This window comes from Cucurbita pepo, chromosome 2 (genome assembly GCF_057944985.1).
Source record: "Cucurbita pepo subsp. pepo isolate OVF chromosome 2, ASM5794498v1, whole genome shotgun sequence".
NCBI classification, from domain to species: Eukaryota; Viridiplantae; Streptophyta; class Magnoliopsida; order Cucurbitales; family Cucurbitaceae; genus Cucurbita; species Cucurbita pepo.
The window spans coordinates 10,293,461-10,299,628 of NC_141799.1; the positions used below are offsets into that span (position 1 = coordinate 10,293,461).

The 6,168-nt window shown below is 37.7% G+C and overlaps 1 pseudogene; it reads left to right on the plus strand.

Moving 5' to 3' along the window:
- The first annotated feature begins 385 nt into the window (after positions 1–385).
- On the plus strand, positions 386–2,982 carry LOC147793618 (cationic amino acid transporter 1-like; annotated as a pseudogene).
- Positions 2,983–6,168: the final 3,186 nt, after the last annotated feature.

Genomic DNA, 6,168 nt, shown 5'->3' on the forward strand with positions numbered 1-6,168 from the left:
ACTTCAGGCAAGTAGAGTATTAGAATATTAGAATATTATAAAATTCTCACGATTAATCTCGACCGTAAAGACTATTTTGTAGAGTTTTATTAAACTACATACTAATTATAATACTTAAATTTGTGAGTAAAGTAATTATGAAGTTAAATAAATATTTTTATATATAATTGTACCCTAAGTAAAACCGTATTGTTTGAAGTTAACCATCCGTTCATTTAACTAAATCTAGTTTTAGGAGAATAGTTTTAAAATTCAGCTTGAATTGGAATATGATTGAGGATCCAGTTGAGAATGATTTGGAGTTAAGAAGTGTGGTACAAGCCCTTTTCCTTTATAAACCCCCTTTTCCTTTCTTATTCTCCTGTCTTGTCTTAAGTTACTTGATTCTCTCCATTAGTTTCTTTTTTGGTTGACTGTTTCAGTGTGAATTCATAATGGGTCAACCAAACGGTGATGCCGGTGGTGGAGAAGGGATCAGAAGAAGATCTTGTGGTTGTTCGAAGCAAGATTTTCTACCAGAGGAGTCGTTTAAGAGTTGGGGAAATTACACTAAAGCGTTGAAGGAGACGCCGGCCCGGCTCTTGGATCGGCTCACGGCCAGGTCCGGGGAGCACATTGAGCTCGTCGAGATGAAGGCTTGCAGCCAGCACGAGATGAAGAAGAGCCTCACATGGTGGGACCTTATGTGGTTCGGTATCGGCGCTGTCATCGGCGCCGGAATATTCGTCCTCACCGGTCTTGAGACTAAGAAACACGCCGGCCCAGCTGTCGTCTTGTCTTATGTCGTCTCCGGTGTCTCCGCCATGCTTTCAGTCTTCTGTTACACTGAATTTGCCGTGGAGATCCCAGCAGCTGGTACATGCCTTTTTCTATTTGGTTTATGTTTGTCATCAAAATATTATATATTTTATTATTTATTTTTAAATTAATTTCTATTTCGACAGTGTTTTAAAATTTTATACACTTATTCTTGTATTTTTTCTATTAATTTTCTATTCATTATTTTATTCTTTACTAATTCTTTTCCACCTCTTGACTATAAAAAAAAAAAATGTTTAAATTTTATTAGAGATTCTCTTCAACTTTGGAAAAGAATTATACCTTTAACTTTTATAAAAAAAATTCAAAAATATTTTTAAACTCTAATATAGAAATGGAGACGGTTTATCTATTTCTTATACATCATCTCCCTTTTTAATTGTAAGGGTACCAATGGTAATTTATATATATATTTTTTCTAAAGTTAAGAATATTATTGTTACTCTTGAAAGTTCATGAGTATTTTTAAAATGTGTACCAACTGTAATAGTATTTTGAATATTAAAAAAAAAAAATTAAAAAGTTGTCTAACATGTGCTTTTTTTTTTTTTTTTTTTTTTTTTTTTTTTTTTTTTTTTCTTTTTCTTTAATGAAGTGGGTCTTATTTTTGTGTTATTGTATTGAAATTTTTATTATGACATCTTAATTGGTTGAAACAAAATTTAGATTTTGAATGCAAGAAGTATAAAATATCTATAAATATAAAGGGTAAAAATATTTTGAATTCAACAATACTTTTACAATAATCCAAATTTAAAATTATTCTAGATTCCCTTTTAGTTTTTTCTAAATTACTAACCACAGGAGCTCGTTGTAATTATTTGTTCAGGTGGATCATTCGCCTACCTAAGGGTAGAACTAGGAGACTTCGTGGCATTCATCGCAGCGGGCAACATTCTCCTCGAATATATAATTGGCAGCGCTGCTGTGGCCCGTTCATGGACTTCATACTTTGCCACTTTGTGCAATCACCATCCGAACGATTTTCGCATCCACGTTTCGTCTTTCCCCGACTCCTACAACCAACTCGACCCCATCGCCATCATTGTGATCATCGTCATTTGCACCTTGGCTGTAGCCAGCACCAAAGGCTCCTCCCGCTTCAACTACATTGCTTCCATTTTCCACGTTGCCATCATCCTCTTCATTGTCATTGCCGGCCTCACCAAGGCCAACCCGAAAAACTTCACTCCCTTTGCCCCTTATGGCCCTCGTGGCATCTTCGTAGCCTCTGCCGTTTTGTTCTTTGCATACGTTGGATTCGACGCCGTTTCGACAATGGCTGAGGAAACTAAGAACCCTGCTAAAGATATACCTATTGGTCTTGTTGGATCAATGGTGATCACCACATTAGCCTATTGCATTCTTGCGGTTACCTTGTGCTTGATGCAGCCGTACCAACAAATTGATGAGGACGCGCCGTTTTCAGTGGCTTTTGAGGCTGTTGGATGGGGTTGGGCTAAGTACATTGTGGCTGCTGGTGCTATTAAAGGCATGACCACCGTGTTGTTGGTTAATGCGGTTGGACAGGCACGCTATCTCACCCACATTGCCAGAACCCACATGATCTCACCATGGTTCGCCAAAGTGCATGAAAGGACGGGCACTCCAGTGAATGCAACAGCCACAATGCTCGCTGCTACAGCAATAATCGCCTTCTTTACAAGCTTGGGAATCCTCCCGAACCTCCTCTCTATCTCCACCCTCTTCATCTTCATGCTGGTAGCCATCGGCCTGATCGTCCGACGCTACTACGTCAGCGGTGAAACGACACCATCCGACCAAAACAAACTCATAATCTGCCTGGTTCTAATCGTGGGATCTTCAATAGCAACTGCCGTGTACTGGGGCTCAAGCGACGGCTGGATCGGCTTGGTGGTGTCCAATTCCATATGATTTCTCTCAACTCTGGCCCTATGGCTCGGTGACCCACAGGCCAAAAATCCTCGCGTGTGGGGCGTGCCGCTCGTCCCGTGGTTGCCTTCACTGTCGATCGCCATCAACCTTTTCCTTCTTGGCTCCATCGACAAAGCTTCATTTGAAAGGTTCGGAATCTGGACTGGGATTCTGTTGATTTACTATATCTTGATTGGATTACATGCTTCTTATGACTCGGTCATGGAGTCCAAGACTACAGCACGAGAAGTTAATAGCAGTTTGTGAATGGATCTTTTAAATTTATAATGATTGGCTTAGTGCTTTGATTACCGGATTTGTGGTTTATGGTTGTTATTGTGTTAGCTACCATTCATGTGGGCAAGGACGGTGGTTTGTTTTTATATGTTTGAGCTTCCTCTCTACTTTGTTTGTACATGTAAAAATTATAGCTAAACAAAACGCTATAATATGTTTTTTTTTTTTTTTAAAGATCTTGATGGTTGACGTTATTACAAGTTCGAGACTTATTATTATTATTTTTGTGTAATTATAATAGATGCTATAAAAAAAATACTAAAAATTGCTAAAGTAAAGTATTGAATAATTTAAGAGAGAAGTTATTCAATTGATACAAGATAAATGGTTCACCTTATATAATTATCAACCACATTAATTAATTAGAAAAAATACAAAAATTCACAACTGTTCAAGATTGTAGTAACATGTAGTTGAACTAGCATTTTTTATTTTTTTATTTTTGTGTACGTTACTATTTCGTTCACCTACATTGTAATGTTCGAGCCTCGTAGGTATATAAGTTTCCCTAATTTTTGTGTATGTTACCATTTCATTCACCTACACTCTTCATTTAATGCTACTACGCTATTCATTTTTGTATTCTGCTTCTTTTGTCCGGCATTTTCCTCCTTTCTCTATTATGTATTAGCCGAGTGATTGTTAATGTGTTCTTTAATTTCACCTCTTCTGTAGGGTATTTCTTCCCCACTTCTCAATTTTATTGCTTGACATTGTTCCTTGCCCTCTCTTTTTGGCGTTTTGATGTCTGCTTGCTACTTTCCAAGATGTCTATTTCGTAACTCAGTTGCTAATTGAATCAATTGAACTTCCTTCATTACGCTCTCAAAAGATGTTCCCGATATGTGTAGAGCTTGGCTAAGTCTAAAAAAATAAATGGGGCTACCCTATGCGCATGTGTCATGGTCTCGAGTTGTGATGTCGTCGTCAGCCGTTCAGGGATGCCTTGCATTTACCTAAAATAGAAGTAGCACGTGGCTTGAGTATTTTAAGAAATACTCAGTAAGTGACCCCACTATTGGGGTTAAATGATAACACATACAATTTCATGAAAGAGACCTATCATAACAATTTATTTTCGTGCGACGGCCATCATAACGGGCAATTGGGATGTGTACTTAATTTTTCTACACACGGTTCACACGTGCGAGTATTGACCCACCAGTCAGTTCGCACGCCTCCTAAGCCCCCTTTTTTATGGGGCGAGAATTCTCTGGTGGTTGTTGATGTTAGACACCCGTTACGAATAGCGATCATCATGACAGCATTATGTTAACATAATGATCGTTCTCCTGTCTCGTAGCGTACGCGTCTGTACTATTGAGAAGGGTAAGGGGTATCCCCCAATGCATGAGCACACAATAATGTATAAGATCCCAACGTTTTTCAATTTTCATTATCATTTAATACAATCTCGCTAGCATCTTCCTTCATAACATATCTTTCATGTCTATGTCGGGGTGGTATCTCATGCTAGTTCATCGATTTGCATGTCAATCATATTACATACATATGCCATATCATAACATTTCTATATTTCCAGACATAACAAGTCGAATCGTATACATATCATACCATAACATATCGTATCACAATATTTCATAACATAAACATATCAATTTATCACATATATCGTACCATAACATATATCATATCATTTTCATATCGTATCACAACATTTCATACTCATATCGTTTCCATATGCGTATCCCTGTCATATCGTCTTGTTAATCTTGTCATAGCCTTATCGTCTTTATACATCTCATAGTCGGATCATTTCATGGACATACCTTAGTCATATTATGGTCAGCATGATAATCATTTTCGTCTCATAGTGTACGCGTCCATACTTCATCATAAAGGAGAAGTATCCCGGTGCACGTGAACATACAAATATGCATGAGGTTCCCATATTTTTTTTCGTGGCGTAATAAATCATGCAGGACAACCCTCATTCTTTGATCACATATCACACTCGTAATGTAACACCCCTAATATTCTTGCTTAAATTAGAGGCATCGTCACATGAATGCCATAAGTAACATACGTGGAAGTTTGAAATAAAATATTTGCAAATGAAGCCGTGAACTTACACGTTGAATTTAAAACAAGAAAATAGAACTAACATAGTCTTTGAACATGAAAAATGAAATAATCATCCTATCAAGTACTAAATGAAAATCAATGCATACCACTTCTCTATCATGATTTCTTCTAGGGTCATTTTAGAATTCATGTCATCTATGCAGGGGCGCTTTACCTTTACGTGAAAAAATAAGGGTAGCATGTGACTTGAATATTTTAAGAAATACTAAATAAGTCACCCCATTGTTGGGATTAGTAATGCAATACACACATTTAATGATGGGACATATCCTTTAAAACCGTGACTTGACCTTGGACTCTTTCCAATTCCAAACATGGTTGGATGCGTAAAGCCCAAGTTCTGGCCCAAGGCTCAATACATAAAAAAAAAAAAAAACCCTAGGGTTCAGCTACATAAACCCTAGGCCCAAGCCCAATACATTAAAAAAAAAAAAATCCTAGGGTTCAGCTACATAAAGCAACCAAACCAGCCAACCATGTAATAGAGCACGAAGCCTGAGACGAGCATCCCGCACCGTCACCGCACGTCGGACGACCACCGCCAATCGCCGTAACGCATCAAATTGTCGTCGTCATCGCCAGAACCACTATTTGGAGGAGTAAACGTAACCAAGGTACAATGCGCCAACCAACGAAGTTACAATGTGGTTTCTTTTCTGAATAGTTCGGATTTGACCCAACCTCTACGCAGGAAGAAGGCAAGCAATAAAACCCTATGATTTGTAGGATTCGTTGTACCACTCAAGTTGGGTTGGTTAAACTTGGGTGTTTAAGTGTAGGTTCGATCTAAGTCGAATTTGGACCAATATCTATAGGGACAATTAGAAAAGAAGCTCTCCAAGTAAGAGGTCTTCCTATTGAAACTTCACTGTTTTGTTTTTCTACGAGGGTTGAATATGTTTTGTATTGTATGGTTGAGTGTTGTGTGATACGATGTATGTTGACTATAAAAATAAATGTTTTGAAACCTATCGCATGCATAATTATGTTTGATGATTGAGAATATCTTTGATGTGAGTTGTGTGACATAATGTATGGTTGCTCATGAAA